The sequence below is a fragment of the Pseudorca crassidens genome, chromosome 19 (genome assembly GCF_039906515.1).
Source record: "Pseudorca crassidens isolate mPseCra1 chromosome 19, mPseCra1.hap1, whole genome shotgun sequence".
Taxonomy (NCBI): Eukaryota; Metazoa; Chordata; class Mammalia; order Artiodactyla; family Delphinidae; genus Pseudorca; species Pseudorca crassidens.
The window spans coordinates 23,737,150-23,751,427 of NC_090314.1; the positions used below are offsets into that span (position 1 = coordinate 23,737,150).

General features: G+C 70.0%; 8 non-coding genes across 8 annotated transcripts; all 8 read right to left on the bottom strand.

Moving 5' to 3' along the window:
* Nucleotides 1-389: 389 nt before the first annotated feature.
* LOC137213444 (5S ribosomal RNA) lies at nt 390-508 on the bottom strand. The gene has a single exon (XR_010938083.1). It is a non-coding gene; the product is annotated as a 5S ribosomal RNA (ribosomal RNA).
* Nucleotides 509-3,210: 2,702 nt separating this feature from the next.
* Nucleotides 3,211-3,329, bottom strand: LOC137213456 (5S ribosomal RNA). The gene has a single exon (XR_010938095.1). It is a non-coding gene; the product is annotated as a 5S ribosomal RNA (ribosomal RNA).
* Nucleotides 3,330-4,266: 937 nt separating this feature from the next.
* Nucleotides 4,267-4,385, bottom strand: LOC137213467 (5S ribosomal RNA). Its single transcript, XR_010938106.1, has one exon. It is a non-coding gene; the product is annotated as a 5S ribosomal RNA (ribosomal RNA).
* A 938-nt stretch (nt 4,386-5,323) lies between these two features.
* On the bottom strand, nt 5,324-5,442 carry LOC137213478 (5S ribosomal RNA). The gene has a single exon (XR_010938117.1). It is a non-coding gene; the product is annotated as a 5S ribosomal RNA (ribosomal RNA).
* A 2,695-nt stretch (nt 5,443-8,137) lies between these two features.
* On the bottom strand, nt 8,138-8,256 carry LOC137213490 (5S ribosomal RNA). The gene has a single exon (XR_010938128.1). It is a non-coding gene; the product is annotated as a 5S ribosomal RNA (ribosomal RNA).
* Nucleotides 8,257-9,193: 937 nt separating this feature from the next.
* On the bottom strand, nt 9,194-9,312 carry LOC137213501 (5S ribosomal RNA). The gene has a single exon (XR_010938139.1). It is a non-coding gene; the product is annotated as a 5S ribosomal RNA (ribosomal RNA).
* A 2,702-nt stretch (nt 9,313-12,014) lies between these two features.
* On the bottom strand, nt 12,015-12,133 carry LOC137213513 (5S ribosomal RNA). The gene has a single exon (XR_010938150.1). It is a non-coding gene; the product is annotated as a 5S ribosomal RNA (ribosomal RNA).
* A 937-nt stretch (nt 12,134-13,070) lies between these two features.
* On the bottom strand, nt 13,071-13,189 carry LOC137213524 (5S ribosomal RNA). The gene has a single exon (XR_010938161.1). It is a non-coding gene; the product is annotated as a 5S ribosomal RNA (ribosomal RNA).
* Nucleotides 13,190-14,278: the final 1,089 nt, after the last annotated feature.

A 14,278-nucleotide genomic window follows, 5' to 3' on the forward strand; every position in this document is an offset into this window, starting at 1 on the left:
AGGGGCGGGGTGGTGGTGGGGCGGGGCTTTTGTCGGAGGGAGCTGTGGAGGGACACACCGGCACACAGATGGCGGCGCCGGGGCTAGGCGCCGGTGGGGGCGGCCAGGTGCAGGTCGAGGGGCTCGCGGGCCGAAAGGACGGCCACTGGGCCCGCGGCGGAGTCTGGGTCTGGGCCAGCCACCCCGGGAGCGTCTGGGGTGCGGCTGCCTTCCAGGGCCGCCTTCTGGCCGCCTGGCCGGCCGGGCCGGCGGGGAGCGCCCCCGCCGGCGCGCGCCGTGGTGGGAGGGGCCTGAGGAGGTGGGGCCTGCAGCGGGGCCCGGCGGGGGCGGAGCCGGCGGCCCCCGCCGCGGGCGAGTAAAGGAGAAGGCGGGCGGAGCGGGAGGCAAAAAGCCTACAGCACCCGGTATTCCCAGGCGGTCTCCCATCCAAGTACTAACCAGGCCCGACCCTGCTTAGCTTCCGAGATCAGACGAGATCGGGCGCGTTCAGGGTGGTATGGCCGTAGACGGGGGCGGGGGGCCGCGGGCGGCCTCTTGAGGCCCAGTTTCGCTGGCGCTGGCGCCTTAACGCCAGCCTGGCGGCCGGCCCGCCCCGGCAGGGCCCCCTCGCCCGCCCAGGCAGGGGGAACGGAGGTCTCGGGTATCGGGCGGCGGCGGAGGGTTTGGCGACCACCTCCCAGCCCAGGGCGGCCGTGACCCAGCAAACCCTTCGGCGCTTGGCGCCCCGCCCAAGATCCCGCACGTCGCTCACAGGGACGTGGCCCCGGAGGCTTCAGGGCCCGGGGCCCGCGGTCCCTTGGGCATCGGCCCTGCCCGCCCACGCGGCGCTAGGCGCAGCCCGGCCGCAGCCCGGGCCGGCCCTCCTGCCCGACAGCAGCCGGCCCGAAGCCACCGGGAGCCACCATTGAGTCGCCACGGCCCCTCAGCCCCGGCAAGGCCACCCTTGCCCCCACACCCCCCGCCGAGCTCAGGACCCCGCCCCTGGTGGCCGGCAGGCCCGGGGAAGCGGCCCCTGCCCTCGATCCCGCTCCCGCACCCAACCGCGGTGACACGCCAGAGGGGCGGGGTGGTGGTGGGGCGGGGCTTTTGTCGGAGGGAGCTGTGGAGGGACACACAGGCACACAGGTGGCGGCGCCGGGGCTGGGCGCCGGTGGGGGCGGCCAGGTGCAGGTCGAGGGGCTCGCGGGCCAAAAGGACAGCAACTGGGCCCATGGCGGAGTCTGGGTCTGGAGGGCTCTGAGCCTCCATCCGCTCTGGTGCCTCGGGTCTACCGGCCCGACGCCTGGTAGCGCGACACCCCACCGGCCCACAGACGTAGCCTCCCCAGCTGTGCTCACAGCGAGTCCAACCGCAGCCTGCATCCCTCCACGGGACACTTGGATTACTCCCGCGATCCCCACGAGGTGCGGCACCCGCTGGCCGAATGGGCTGAGATCCTGCCCTTGCGGCGCCCTGTGGCCACCTCCGCCTCCCTCACGGTACTGGCCGAGGCCTCGGACCAGCGGGCCCCGGCTCCCAGCTCAGCGCTGCTCCTCCGCCCCTCTCACCTCCTGCCCGACGTCCAGGCTACCGAGCACCCTCCACCCCCGCCCACCTTCATGCCACTCAGCCGGAACCCGGGAGGCAATGCCAACTACCAGGTGTGTATGACAGTCTGGTGCTGAAGCGGCAACCGCAGGAGGGCCAAGCGCGGGCCAACTCGCTGCTACCTTCCACCTCGGCCTCCAGGCCCTCTCTGCACGGGAGCCAGACTGGGAAAATGAACTTACCAGCAGCAAATGGGGGCAGGGGCAGGGGGCGGCAGGGCATGGAGAGAGGAATAAAGAGCTCCAGAGTCCAGGAAACATTGGTGGTCTGTGGCTTGGAAGCGCCACTCCTTCTGCCAGCCTGGGTCCCTGCGCTTGGCTTCCTGCAATAAGAAGCCAGTGTCCCCTTCTTGGCCTGAGGGTCCCTTTGGTTTAGTGGCCACAGTTCTGCCAGCAGGCCCCTCCTGGTCCTATACCATGCACTAAGTACATCTGCAGCTGCAGACTCCAAACCCCTGGTCTCTGGGCACCTCCTCTGTGTCTCAGCTGTCCCTGTCCACAGAGAGCCTCATACAAGACGTTGCTTCCAAACTGGGAGGTTCCACATCTGGGCAGGTCCAGCTCCAGGCCCAGTGAAGGGCATGAAGAAGGCTGAGGCTCTGGACTCCAGCCAGGCCTTCAGCAGGCCTCTGAGGCCAAGGTCTTCCTAGTCTCAAGAGGGGCCAAGAGACGCAATGTGTCATTTGAACAAGTGAGTCAGCGGGCGGTGAGCGAATGAGTGACCGCTCGAGGGGATGTATGCCGGCCACCGGGCCCTGTTTGACTGTCCAGGCTCAGCTTACCTGACCCTGGTTACCAGGGAATGCCACTCTGGGCCCTCCTTTTCATCCCCCTCCCTCACTGTGACCTCACCACCTGCCCCATTATGACCCAGTCTGGCTCCCAGTTAAAACTGGAGGGCAGAGGGCCCAGGCAGTCCTGGGACCAACGGCCATGGGTGAGCGAAACTACTACCGAGCCGAGCCGTTCACTGGCCCCATCCCCAGGAAATGCCAGGAGCAAGGATACTCAATTCTTCTGATCCCGGTCAGCTTCATCTTGCTCAACGTGGGGATCAACATGGTGACTATGGTCAGGGCAGGATCTGTGCAGCGCGGTTGGGGGAGCCCTGGGGTCTTGAAGGGGCTGAGGTGGGAGGGCTGCTGGGGTGTGACAGGACAAGGGTTGGATTTCAGGGCTCACCCTGCTCCCGGCCTCCCCCCTCCCCTTCTTCCCTCAACTCTGGAGGCATCTGAAGAGATTCTTGCGGGCACTTTTCAATCGTATTTTCCACAAAGGTGAGTGGGCGCCGGCGTGGGTTCAGGGGATGTGGGCCTGTCCCCTTTCTTCTATCCCTGCCTTGATTCTCAGCCCCTCAGGAACCCAGGCCCTGACCCATCTCGCCTTTCCCCACAGACAAGCAAGCCAGCTGTGTAGGCACCCATGGCATGTGCATGCGCTGCTCCGTGGATCCCAAGAACCTGCGCTCAAGAGTTTCTTCCCACTTCTGCCGTCGCCCAAGCTTCCTGCTCGGGCAGGTAAACCACCTTGACTACTGCCTGCAGCGGGGCTCGGCGGGGGCGGAGCCGGCGGCCCCCCCGCCGCGGGCGAGTAAAGGAGAAGGCGGGCGGAGCGGGAGGCAAAAAGCCTACAGCACCCGGTATTCCCAGGCGGTCTCCCATCCAAGTACTAACCAGGCCCGACCCTGCTTAGCTTCCGAGATCAGACGAGATCGGGCGCGTTCAGGGTGGTATGGCCGTAGACGGGGGCGGGGGCCGACGGCTGCCTCTTGAGGCCCAGTTTCGCTGGCGCTGGCGCCTTAACGCCAGCCTGGTGGCCGGCCCGCCCCGGCAGGGCCCCCTCGCCCGCCCAGGCAGGGGGAACGGAGGTCTCGGGTATCGGGCGGCGGCGGAGGGTTTGGCGACCACCTCCCAGCCCAGGGCGGCCGTGACCCAGCAAACCCTTCGGCGCTTGGCGCCCCGCCCAAGATCCCGCACGTCGCTCACAGGGACGTGGCCCCGGAGGCTTCAGGCCCCGGGGCCCGTGGTCCCTTGGGCATCGGTCCTGCCCGCCCACGCGGAGCTAGGCGCAGCCCGGCCGCAGCCCGGGCCGGCCCTCCTGCCCGACAGCAGCCGGCCCGAAGCCACCGGGAGCCACCATTGAGTCGCCACGGCCCCTCAGCCCCGGCAAGGCCACCCTTGCCCCCACACCCCCCGCCGAGCTCAGGACCCCGCCCCTGGTGGCCGGCAGGCCCGGGGAAGCGGCCCCTGCCCTCGATCCCGCTCCAGCACCCAACCGCGGTGACACGCCAGAGGGGCGGGGTGGTGGTGGAGCGGGGCTTTTGTCGGAGGGAGCTGTGGAGGGACACACCGGCACACAGATGGCGGCGCCGGGGCTAGGCGCCGGTGGGGGCGGCCAGGTGCAGGTCGAGGGGCTCGCGGGCCGAAAGGACGGCCACTGGGCCCGCGGCGGAGTCTGGGTCTGGGCCAGCCACCCCAGGAGCGTCTGGGGTGCGGCTGCCTTCCAGGGCCGCCTTCTGGCCGCCTGGCCGGCCGGGCCGGCGGGGAGCGCCCCCGCCGGCGCGCGCCGTGGTGGGAGGGGCCTGAGGAGGTGGGTCCTGCAGCGGGGCCCGGCGGGGGCGGAGCCGGCGGCCCCCGCCGCGGGCGAGTAAAGGAGAAGGCGGGCGGAGCGGGAGGCAAAAAGCCTACAGCACCCGGTATTCCCAGGCGGTCTCCCATCCAAGTACTAACCAGGCCCGACCCTGCTTAGCTTCCGAGATCAGACGAGATCGGGCGCGTTCAGGGTGGTATGGCCGTAGACGGGGGCGGGGGGCCGCGGGCGGCCTCTTGAGGCCCAGTTTCGCTGGCGCTGGCGCCTTAACGCCAGCCTGGCGGCCGGCCCGCCCCGGCAGGGCCCCCTCGCCCGCCCAGGCAGGGGGAACGGAGGTCTCGGGTATCGGGCGGCGGCGGAGGGTTTGGCGACCACCTCCCAGCCCAGGGCGGCCGTGACCCAGCAAACCCTTCGGCGCTTGGCGCCCCGCCCAAGATCCCGCACGTCGCTCACAGGGACGTGGCCCCGGAGGCTTCAGGGCCCGGGGCCCGCGGTCCCTTGGGCATCGGTCCTGCCCGCCCACGCGGCGCTAGGCGCAGCCCGGCCGCAGCCCGGGCCGGCCCTCCTGCCCGACAGCAGCCGGCCCGAAGCCACCGGGAGCCACCATTGAGTCGCCACGGCCCCTCTGCCCCGGCAAGGCCACCCTTGCCCCCACACCCCCCGCCGAGCTCAGGACCCCGCCCCTGGTGGCCGGCAGGCCCGGGGAAGCGGCCCCTGCCCTCGATCCCGCTCCCGCACCCAACCGCGGTGACACGCCAGAGGGGCGGGGTGGTGGTGGGGCGGGGCTTTTGTCGGAGGGAGCTGTGGAGGGACACACAGGCACACAGGTGGCGGCGCCGGGGCTGGGCGCCGGTGGGGGCGGCCAGTTGCAGGTCGAGGGGCTCGCGGGCCGAAAGGACGGCCACTGGGCCCGCGGCGGAGTCTGGGTCCGGGCCAGCCACCCCGGGAGCGTCTGGGGTGCGGCTGCCTTCCAGGGCCGCCTTCTGGCCGCCTGGCCGGCCGGGCCGGCGGGGAGCGCCCCCGCCGGCGCGCGCCGTGGTGGGAGGGGCCTGAGGAGGTGGGGCCTGCAGCGGGGCCCGGCGGGGGCGGAGCCGGCGGCCCCCGCCGCGGGCGAGTAAAGGAGAAGGCGGGCGGAGCGGGAGGCAAAAAGCCTACAGCACCCGGTATTCCCAGGCGGTCTCCCATCCAAGTACTAACCAGGCCCGACCCTGCTTAGCTTCCGAGATCAGACGAGATCGGGCGCGTTCAGGGTGGTATGGCCGTAGACGGGGGCGGGGGCCGACGGCTGCCTCTTGAGGCCCAGTTTCGCTGGCGCTGGCGCCTTAACGCCAGCCTGGCGGCCGGCCCGCCCCGACAGGGCCCCCTCGCCCGCCCAGGCAGGGGGAACGGAGGTCTCGGGTATCGGGCGGCGGCGGAGGGTTTGGCGACCACCTCCCAGCCCAGGGCGGCCGTGACCCAGCAAACCCTTCGGCGCTTGGCGCCCCGCCCAAGATCCCGCACGTCGCTCACAGGGACGTGGCCCCGGAGGCTTCAGGGCCCGGGGCCCGCGGTCCCTTGGGCATCGGCCCTGCCCGCCCACGCGGCGCTAGGCGCAGCCCGGCCGCAGCCCGGGCCGGCCCTCCTGCCCGACAGCAGCCGGCCCGAAGCCACCGGGAGCCACCATTGAGTCGCCACGGCCCCTCAGCCCCGGCAAGGCCACCCTTGCCCCCACACCCCCCGCCGAGCTCAGGACCCCGCCCCTGGTGGCCGGCAGGCCCGGGGAAGCGGCCCCTGCCCTCGATCCCGCTCCCGCACCCGGCCGCGGTGACACGCCACAGGGGCGGGGTGTGGGGGGGCTTTTGTCGGAGGGAGCTGTGGAGGGACACACCGGCACACAGGTGGCGGCGCCGGGGCTGGGCGCCGGTGGGGGCGGCCAGGTGCAGGTCAAGGGGCTCGCGGGCCGAAATGACGGCAACTGGGCCCATGGCGGAGTCTGGGTCTGGAGGGCTCTGAGCCTCCATCCGCTCTGGTGCCTCGGGTCTACCGGCCCGAAGCCTGGTAGCGCGACACCCCACCGGCCCACAGACGTAGCCTCCCCAGCTGTGCTCACAGCGAGTCCAACCGCAGCCTGCATCCCTCCACGGGACACTTGGATTACTCCCGCGATCCCCACGAGGTGCGGCACCCGCTGGCCGAATGGGCTGAGATCCTGCCCTTGCGGCGCCCTGTGGCCACCTCCGCCTCCCTCACGGTACTGGCCGAGGCCTCGGACCAGCGGGCCCCGGCTCCCAGCTCAGCGCTGCTCCTCCGCCCCTCTCACCTCCTGCCCGACGTCCAGGCTACCGAGCACCCTCCACCCCCGCCCACCTTCATGCCACTCAGCCGGAACCCGGGAGGCAATGCCAACTACCAGGTGTGTATGACAGTCTGGTGCTGAAGCGGCAACCGCAGGAGGGCCAAGCGCGGGCCAACTCGCTGCTACCTTCCACCTCGGCCTCCAGGCCCTCTCTGCATGGGAGCCAGACTGGGAAAATGAACTTACCAGCAGCAAATGGGGGCAGGGGCAGGGGGCGGCAGGGCATGGAGAGAGGAATAAAGAGCTCCAGAGTCCAGGAAACATTGGTGGTCTGTGGCTTGGAAGCGCCACTCCTTCTGCCAGCCTGGGTCCCTGCGCTTGGCTTCCTGCAATAAGAAGCCAGTGTCCCCTTCTTGGCCTGAGGGTCCCTTTGGTTTAGTGGCCACAGTTCTGCCAGCAGGCCCCTCCTGGTCCTATACCATGCACTAAGTACATCTGCAGCTGCAGACTCCAAACCCCTGGTCTCTGGGCACCTCCTCTGTGTCTCAGCTGTCCCTGTCCACAGAGAGCCTCATACAAGACGTTGCTTCCAAACTGGGAGGTTCCACATCTGGGCAGGTCCAGCTCCAGGCCCAGTGAAGGGCATGAAGAAGGCTGAGGCTCTGGACTCCAGCCAGGCCTTCAGCAGGCCTCTGAGGCCAAGGTCTTCCTAGTCTCAAGAGGGGCCAAGAGACGCAATGTGTCATTTGAACAAGTGAGTCAGCGGGCGGTGAGCGAATGAGTGACCGCTCGAGGGGATGTATGCCGGCCACCGGGCCCTGTTTGACTGTCCAGGCTCAGCTTACCTGACCCTGGTTACCAGGGAATGCCACTCTGGGCCCTCCTTTTCATCCCCCTCCCTCACTGTGACCTCACCACCTGCCCCATTATGACCCAGTCTGGCTCCCAGTTAAAACTGGAGGGCAGAGGGCCCAGGCAGTCCTGGGACCAACGGCCATGGGTGAGCGAAACTACTACCGAGCCGAGCCGTTCACTGGCCCCATCCCCAGGAAATGCCAGGAGCAAGGATACTCAATTCTTCTGATCCCGGTCAGCTTCATCTTGCTCAACGTGGGGATCAACATGGTGACTATGGTCAGGGTAGGATCTGTGCAGCGCGGTTGGGGGAGCCCTGGGGTCTTGAAGGGGCTGAGGTGGGAGGGCTGCTGGGGTGTGACAGGACAAGGGTTGGATTTCAGGGCTCACCCTGCTCCCGGCCTCCCCCCTCCCCTTCTTCCCTCAACTCTGGAGGCATCTGAAGAGATTCTTGCGGGCACTTTTCAATCGTATTTTCCACAAAGGTGAGTGGGCGCCGGCGTGGGTTCAGGGGATGTGGGCCTGTCCCCTTTCTTCTATCCCTGCCTTGATTCTCAGCCCCTCAGGAACCCAGGCCCTGACCCATCTCGCCTTTCCCCACAGACAAGCAAGCCAGCTGTGTAGGCACCCATGGCATGTGCATGCGCTGCTCCGTGGATCCCAAGAACCTGTGCTCAAGAGTTTCTTCCCACTTCTGCCGTCGCCCAAGCTTCCTGCTCGGGCAGGTAAACCACCTTGACTACTGCCTGCAGCGGGGCTCGGCGGGGGCGGAGCCGGCGGCCCCCCCGCCGCGGGCGAGTAAAGGAGAAGGCGGGCGGAGCGGGAGGCAAAAAGCCTACAGCACCCGGTATTCCCAGGCGGTCTCCCATCCAAGTACTAACCAGGCCCGACCCTGCTTAGCTTCCGAGATCAGACGAGATCGGGCGCGTTCAGGGTGGTATGGCCGTAGACGGGGGCGGGGGCCGACGGCTGCCTCTTGAGGCCCAGTTTCGCTGGCGCTGGCGCCTTAACGCCAGCCTGGCGGCCGGCCCGCCCCGGCAGGGCCCCCTCGCCCGCCCAGGCAGGGGGAACGGAGGTCTCGGGTATCGGGCGGCGGCGGAGGGTTTGGCGACCACCTCCCAGCCCAGGGCGGCCGTGACCCAGCAAACCCTTCGGCGCTTGGCGCCCCGCCCAAGATCCCGCACGTCGCTCACAGGGACGTGGCCCCGGAGGCTTCAGGCCCCGGGGCCCGTGGTCCCTTGGGCATCGGTCCTGCCCGCCCACGCGGAGCTAGGCGCAGCCCGGCCGCAGCCCGGGCCGGCCCTCCTGCCTGACAGCAGCCGGCCCGAAGCCACCGGGAGCCACCTTTGAGTCGCCACGGCCCCTCAGCCCCGGCAAGGCCACCCTTGCCCCCACACCCCCCGCCGAGCTCAGGACCCCGCCCCTGGTGGCCGGCAGGCCCGGGGAAGCGGCCCCTGCCCTCGATCCCGCTCCAGCACCCAACCGCGGTGACACGCCAGAGGGGCGGGGTGGTGGTGGGGCGGGGCTTTTGTCGGAGGGAGCTGTGGAGGGACACACCGGCACACAGATGGCGGCGCCGGGGCTAGGCGCCGGTGGGGGCGGCCAGGTGCAGGTCGAGGGGCTCGCGGGCCGAAAGGACGGCCACTGGGCCCGCGGCGGAGTCTGGGTCTGGGCCAGCCACCCCGGGAGCGTCTGGGGTGCGGCTGCCTTCCAGGGCCGCCTTCTGGCCGCCTGGCCGGCCGGGCCGGCGGGGAGCGCCCCCGCCGGCGCGCGCCGTGGTGGGAGGGGCCTGAGGAGGTGGGGCCTGCAGCGGGGCCCGGCGGGGGCGGAGCCGGCGGCCCCCGCCGCGGGCGAGTAAAGGAGAAGGCGGGCGGAGCGGGAGGCAAAAAGCCTACAGCACCCGGTATTCCCAGGCGGTCTCCCATCCAAGTACTAACCAGGCCCGACCCTGCTTAGCTTCCGAGATCAGACGAGATCGGGCGCGTTCAGGGTGGTATGGCCGTAGACGGGGGCGGGGGGCCGCGGGCGGCCTCTTGAGGCCCAGTTTCGCTGGCGCTGGCGCCTTAACGCCAGCCTGGCGGCCGGCCCGCCCCGGCAGGGCCCCCTCGCCCGCCCAGGCAGGGGGAACGGAGGTCTCGGGTATCGGGCGGCGGCGGAGGGTTTGGCGACCACCTCCCAGCCCAGGGCGGCCGTGACCCAGCAAACCCTTCGGCGCTTGGCGCCCCGCCCAAGATCCCGCACGTCGCTCACAGGGACGTGGCCCCGGAGGCTTCAGGGCCCGGGGCCCGCGGTCCCTTGGGCATCGGTCCTGCCCGCCCACGCGGCGCTAGGCGCAGCCCGGCCGCAGCCCGGGCCGGCCCTCCTGCCCGACAGCAGCCGGCCCGAAGCCACCGGGAGCCACCATTGAGTCGCCACGGCCCCTCTGCCCCGGCAAGGCCACCCTTGCCCCCACACCCCCCGCCGAGCTCAGGACCCCGCCCCTGGTGGCCGGCAGGCCCGGGGAAGCGGCCCCTGCCCTCGATCCCGCTCCCGCACCCAACCGCGGTGACACGCCAGAGGGGCGGGGTGGTGGTGGGGCGGGGCTTTTGTCGGAGGGAGCTGTGGAGGGACACACAGGCACACAGGTGGCGGCGCCGGGGCTGGGCGCCGGTGGGGGCGGCCAGGTGCAGGTCGAGGGGCTCGCGGGCCAAAAGGACAGCAACTGGGCCCATGGCGGAGTCTGGGTCTGGAGGGCTCTGAGCCTCCATCCGCTCTGGTGCCTCGGGTCTACCGGCCCGACGCCTGGTAGCGCGACACCCCACCGGCCCACAGACGTAGCCTCCCCAGCTGTGCTCACAGCGAGTCCAACCGCAGCCTGCATCCCTCCACGGGACACTTGGATTACTCCCGCGATCCCCACGAGGTGCGGCACCCGCTGGCCGAATGGGCTGAGATCCTGCCCTTGCGGCGCCCTGTGGCCACCTCCGCCTCCCTCACGGTACTGGCCGAGGCCTCGGACCAGCGGGCCCCGGCTCCCAGCTCAGCGCTGCTCCTCCGCCCCTCTCACCTCCTGCCCGACGTCCAGGCTACCGAGCACCCTCCACCCCCGCCCACCTTCATGCCACTCAGCCGGAACCCGGGAGGCAATGCCAACTACCAGGTGTGTATGACAGTCTGGTGCTGAAGCGGCAACCGCAGGAGGGCCAAGCGCGGGCCAACTCGCTGCTACCTTCCACCTCGGCCTCCAGGCCCTCTCTGCACGGGAGCCAGACTGGGAAAATGAACTTACCAGCAGCAAATGGGGGCAGGGGCAGGGGGCGGCAGGGCATGGAGAGAGGAATAAAGAGCTCCAGAGTCCAGGAAACATTGGTGGTCTGTGGCTTGGAAGCGCCACTCCTTCTGCCAGCCTGGGTCCCTGCGCTTGGCTTCCTGCAATAAGAAGCCAGTGTCCCCTTCTTGGCCTGAGGGTCCCTTTGGTTTAGTGGCCACAGTTCTGCCAGCAGGCCCCTCCTGGTCCTATACCATGCACTAAGTACATCTGCAGCTGCAGACTCCAAACCCCTGGTCTCTGGGCACCTCCTCTGTGTCTCAGCTGTCCCTGTCCACAGAGAGCCTCATACAAGACGTTGCTTCCAAACTGGGAGGTTCCACATCTGGGCAGGTCCAGCTCCAGGCCCAGTGAAGGGCATGAAGAAGGCTGAGGCTCTGGACTCCAGCCAGGCCTTCAGCAGGCCTCTGAGGCCAAGGTCTTCCTAGTCTCAAGAGGGGCCAAGAGACGCAATGTGTCATTTGAACAAGTGAGTCAGCGGGCGGTGAGCGAATGAGTGACCGCTCGAGGGGATGTATGCCGGCCACCGGGCCCTGTTTGACTGTCCAGGCTCAGCTTACCTGACCCTGGTTACCAGGGAATGCCACTCTGGGCCCTCCTTTTCATCCCCCTCCCTCACTGTGACCTCACCACCTGCCCCATTATGACCCAGTCTGGCTCCCAGTTAAAACTGGAGGGCAGAGGGCCCAGGCAGTCCTGGGACCAACGGCCATGGGTGAGCGAAACTACTACCGAGCCGAGCCGTTCACTGGCCCCATCCCCAGGAAATGCCAGGAGCAAGGATACTCAATTCTTCTGATCCCGGTCAGCTTCATCTTGCTCAACGTGGGGATCAACATGGTGACTATGGTCAGGGCAGGATCTGTGCAGCGCGGTTGGGGGAGCCCTGGGGTCTTGAAGGGGCTGAGGTGGGAGGGCTGCTGGGGTGTGACAGGACAAGGGTTGGATTTCAGGGCTCACCCTGCTCCCGGCCTCCCCCCTCCCCTTCTTCCCTCAACTCTGGAGGCATCTGAAGAGATTCTTGCGGGCACTTTTCAATCGTATTTTCCACAAAGGTGAGTGGGCGCCGGCGTGGGTTCAGGGGATGTGGGCCTGTCCCCTTTCTTCTATCCCTGCCTTGATTCTCAGCCCCTCAGGAACCCAGGCCCTGACCCATCTCGCCTTTCCCCACAGACAAGCAAGCCAGCTGTGTAGGCACCCATGGCATGTGCATGCGCTGCTCCGTGGATCCCAAGAACCTGTGCTCAAGAGTTTCTTCCCACTTCTGCCGTCGCCCAAGCTTCCTGCTCGGGCAGGTAAACCACCTTGACTACTGCCTGCAGCGGGGCTCGGCGGGGGCGGAGCCGGCGGCCCCCCCGCCGCGGGCGAGTAAAGGAGAAGGCGGGCGGAGCGGGAGGCAAAAAGCCTACAGCACCCGGTATTCCCAGGCGGTCTCCCATCCAAGTACTAACCAGGCCCGACCCTGCTTAGCTTCCGAGATCAGACGAGATCGGGCGCGTTCAGGGTGGTATGGCCGTAGACGGGGGCGGGGGCCGACGGCTGCCTCTTGAGGCCCAGTTTCGCTGGCGCTGGCGCCTTAACGCCAGCCTGGCGGCCGGCCCGCCCCGGCAGGGCCCCCTCGCCCGCCCAGGCAGGGGGAACGGAGGTCTCGGGTATCGGGCGGCGGCGGAGGGTTTGGCGACCACCTCCCAGCCCAGGGCGGCCGTGACCCAGCAAACCCTTCGGCGCTTGGCGCCCCGCCCAAGATCCCGCACGTCGCTCACAGGGACGTGGCCCCGGAGGCTTCAGGCCCCGGGGCCCGTGGTCCCTTGGGCATCGGTCCTGCCCGCCCACGCGGAGCTAGGCGCAGCCCGGCCGCAGCCCGGGCCGGCCCTCCTGCCTGACAGCAGCCGGCCCGAAGCCACCGGGAGCCACCATTGAGTCGCCACGGCCCCTCAGCCCCGGCAAGGCCACCCTTGCCCCCACACCCCCCGCCGAGCTCAGGACCCCGCCCCTGGTGACCGGCAGGCCCGGGGAAGCGGCCCCTGCCCTCGATCCCGCTCCAGCACCCAACCGCGGTGACACGCCAGAGGGGCGGGGTGGTGGTGGGGCGGGGCTTTTGTCGGAGGGAGCTGTGGAGGGACACACCGGCACACAGATGGCGGCGCCGGGGCTAGGCGCCGGTGGGGGCGGCCAGGTGCAGGTCGAGGGGCTCGCGGGCCGAAAGGACGGCCACTGGGCCCGCGGCGGAGTCTGGGTCTGGGCCAGCCACCCCGGGAGCGTCTGGGGTGCGGCTGCCTTCCAGGGCCGCCTTCTGGCCGCCTGGCCGGCCGGGCCGGCGGGGAGCGCCCCCGCCGGCGCGCGCCGTGGTGGGAGGGGCCTGAGGAGGTGGGGCCTGCAGCGGGGCCCGGCGGGGGCGGAGCCGGCGGCCCCCGCCGCGGGCGAGTAAAGGAGAAGGCGGGCGGAGCGGGAGGCAAAAAGCCTACAGCACCCGGTATTCCCAGGCGGTCTCCCATCCAAGTACTAACCAGGCCCGACCCTGCTTAGCTTCCGAGATCAGACGAGATCGGGCGCGTTCAGGGTGGTATGGCCGTAGACGGGGGCGGGGGGCCGCGGGCGGCCTCTTGAGGCCCAGTTTCGCTGGCGCTGGCGCCTTAACGCCAGCCTGGCGGCCGGCCCGCCCCGGCAGGGCCCCCTCGCCCGCCCAGGCAGGGGGAACGGAGGTCTCGGGTATCGGGCGGCGGCGGAGGGTTTGGCGACCACCTCCCAGCCCAGGGCGGCCGTGACCCAGCAAACCCTTCGGCGCTTGGCGCCCCGCCCAAGATCCCGCACGTCGCTCACAGGGACGTGGCCCCGGAGGCTTCAGGGCCCGGGGCCCGCGGTCCCTTGGGCATCGGTCCTGCCCGCCCACGCGGCGCTAGGCGCAGCCCGGCCGCAGCCCGGGCCGGCCCTCCTGCCCGACAGCAGCCGGCCCGAAGCCACCGGGAGCCACCATTGAGTCGCCACGGCCCCTCAGCCCCAGCAAGGCCACCCTTGCCCCCACACCCCCCGCCGAGCTCAGGACCCCGCCCCTGGTGGCCGGCAGGCCCGGGGAAGCGGCCCCTGCCCTCGATCCCGCTCCCGCACCCAACCGCGGTGACACGCCAGAGGGGCGGGGTGGTGGTGGGGCGGGGCTTTTGTCGGAGGGAGCTGTGGAGGGACACACAGGCACACAGGTGGCGGCGCCGGGGCTGGGCGCCGGTGGGGGCGGCCAGGTGCAGGTCGAGGGGCTCGCGGGCCAAAAGGACAGCAACTGGGCCCATGGCGGAGTCTGGGTCTGGAGGGCTCTGAGCCTCCATCCGCTCTGGTGCCTCGGGTCTACCGGCCCGACGCCTGGTAGCGCGACACCCCACCGGCCCACAGACGTAGCCTCCCCAGCTGTGCTCACAGCGAGTCCAACCGCAGCCTGCATCCCTCCACGGGACACTTGGATTACTCCCGCGATCCCCACGAGGTGCGGCACCCGCTGGCCGAATGGGCTGAGATCCTGCCCTTGCGGCGCCCTGTGGCCACCTCCGCCTCCCTCACGGTACTGGCCGAGGCCTCGGACCAGCGGGCCCCGGCTCCCAGCTCAGCGCTGCTCCTCCGCCCCTCTCACCTCCTGCCCGACGTCCAGGCTACCGAGCACCCTCCACCCCCGCCCACCTT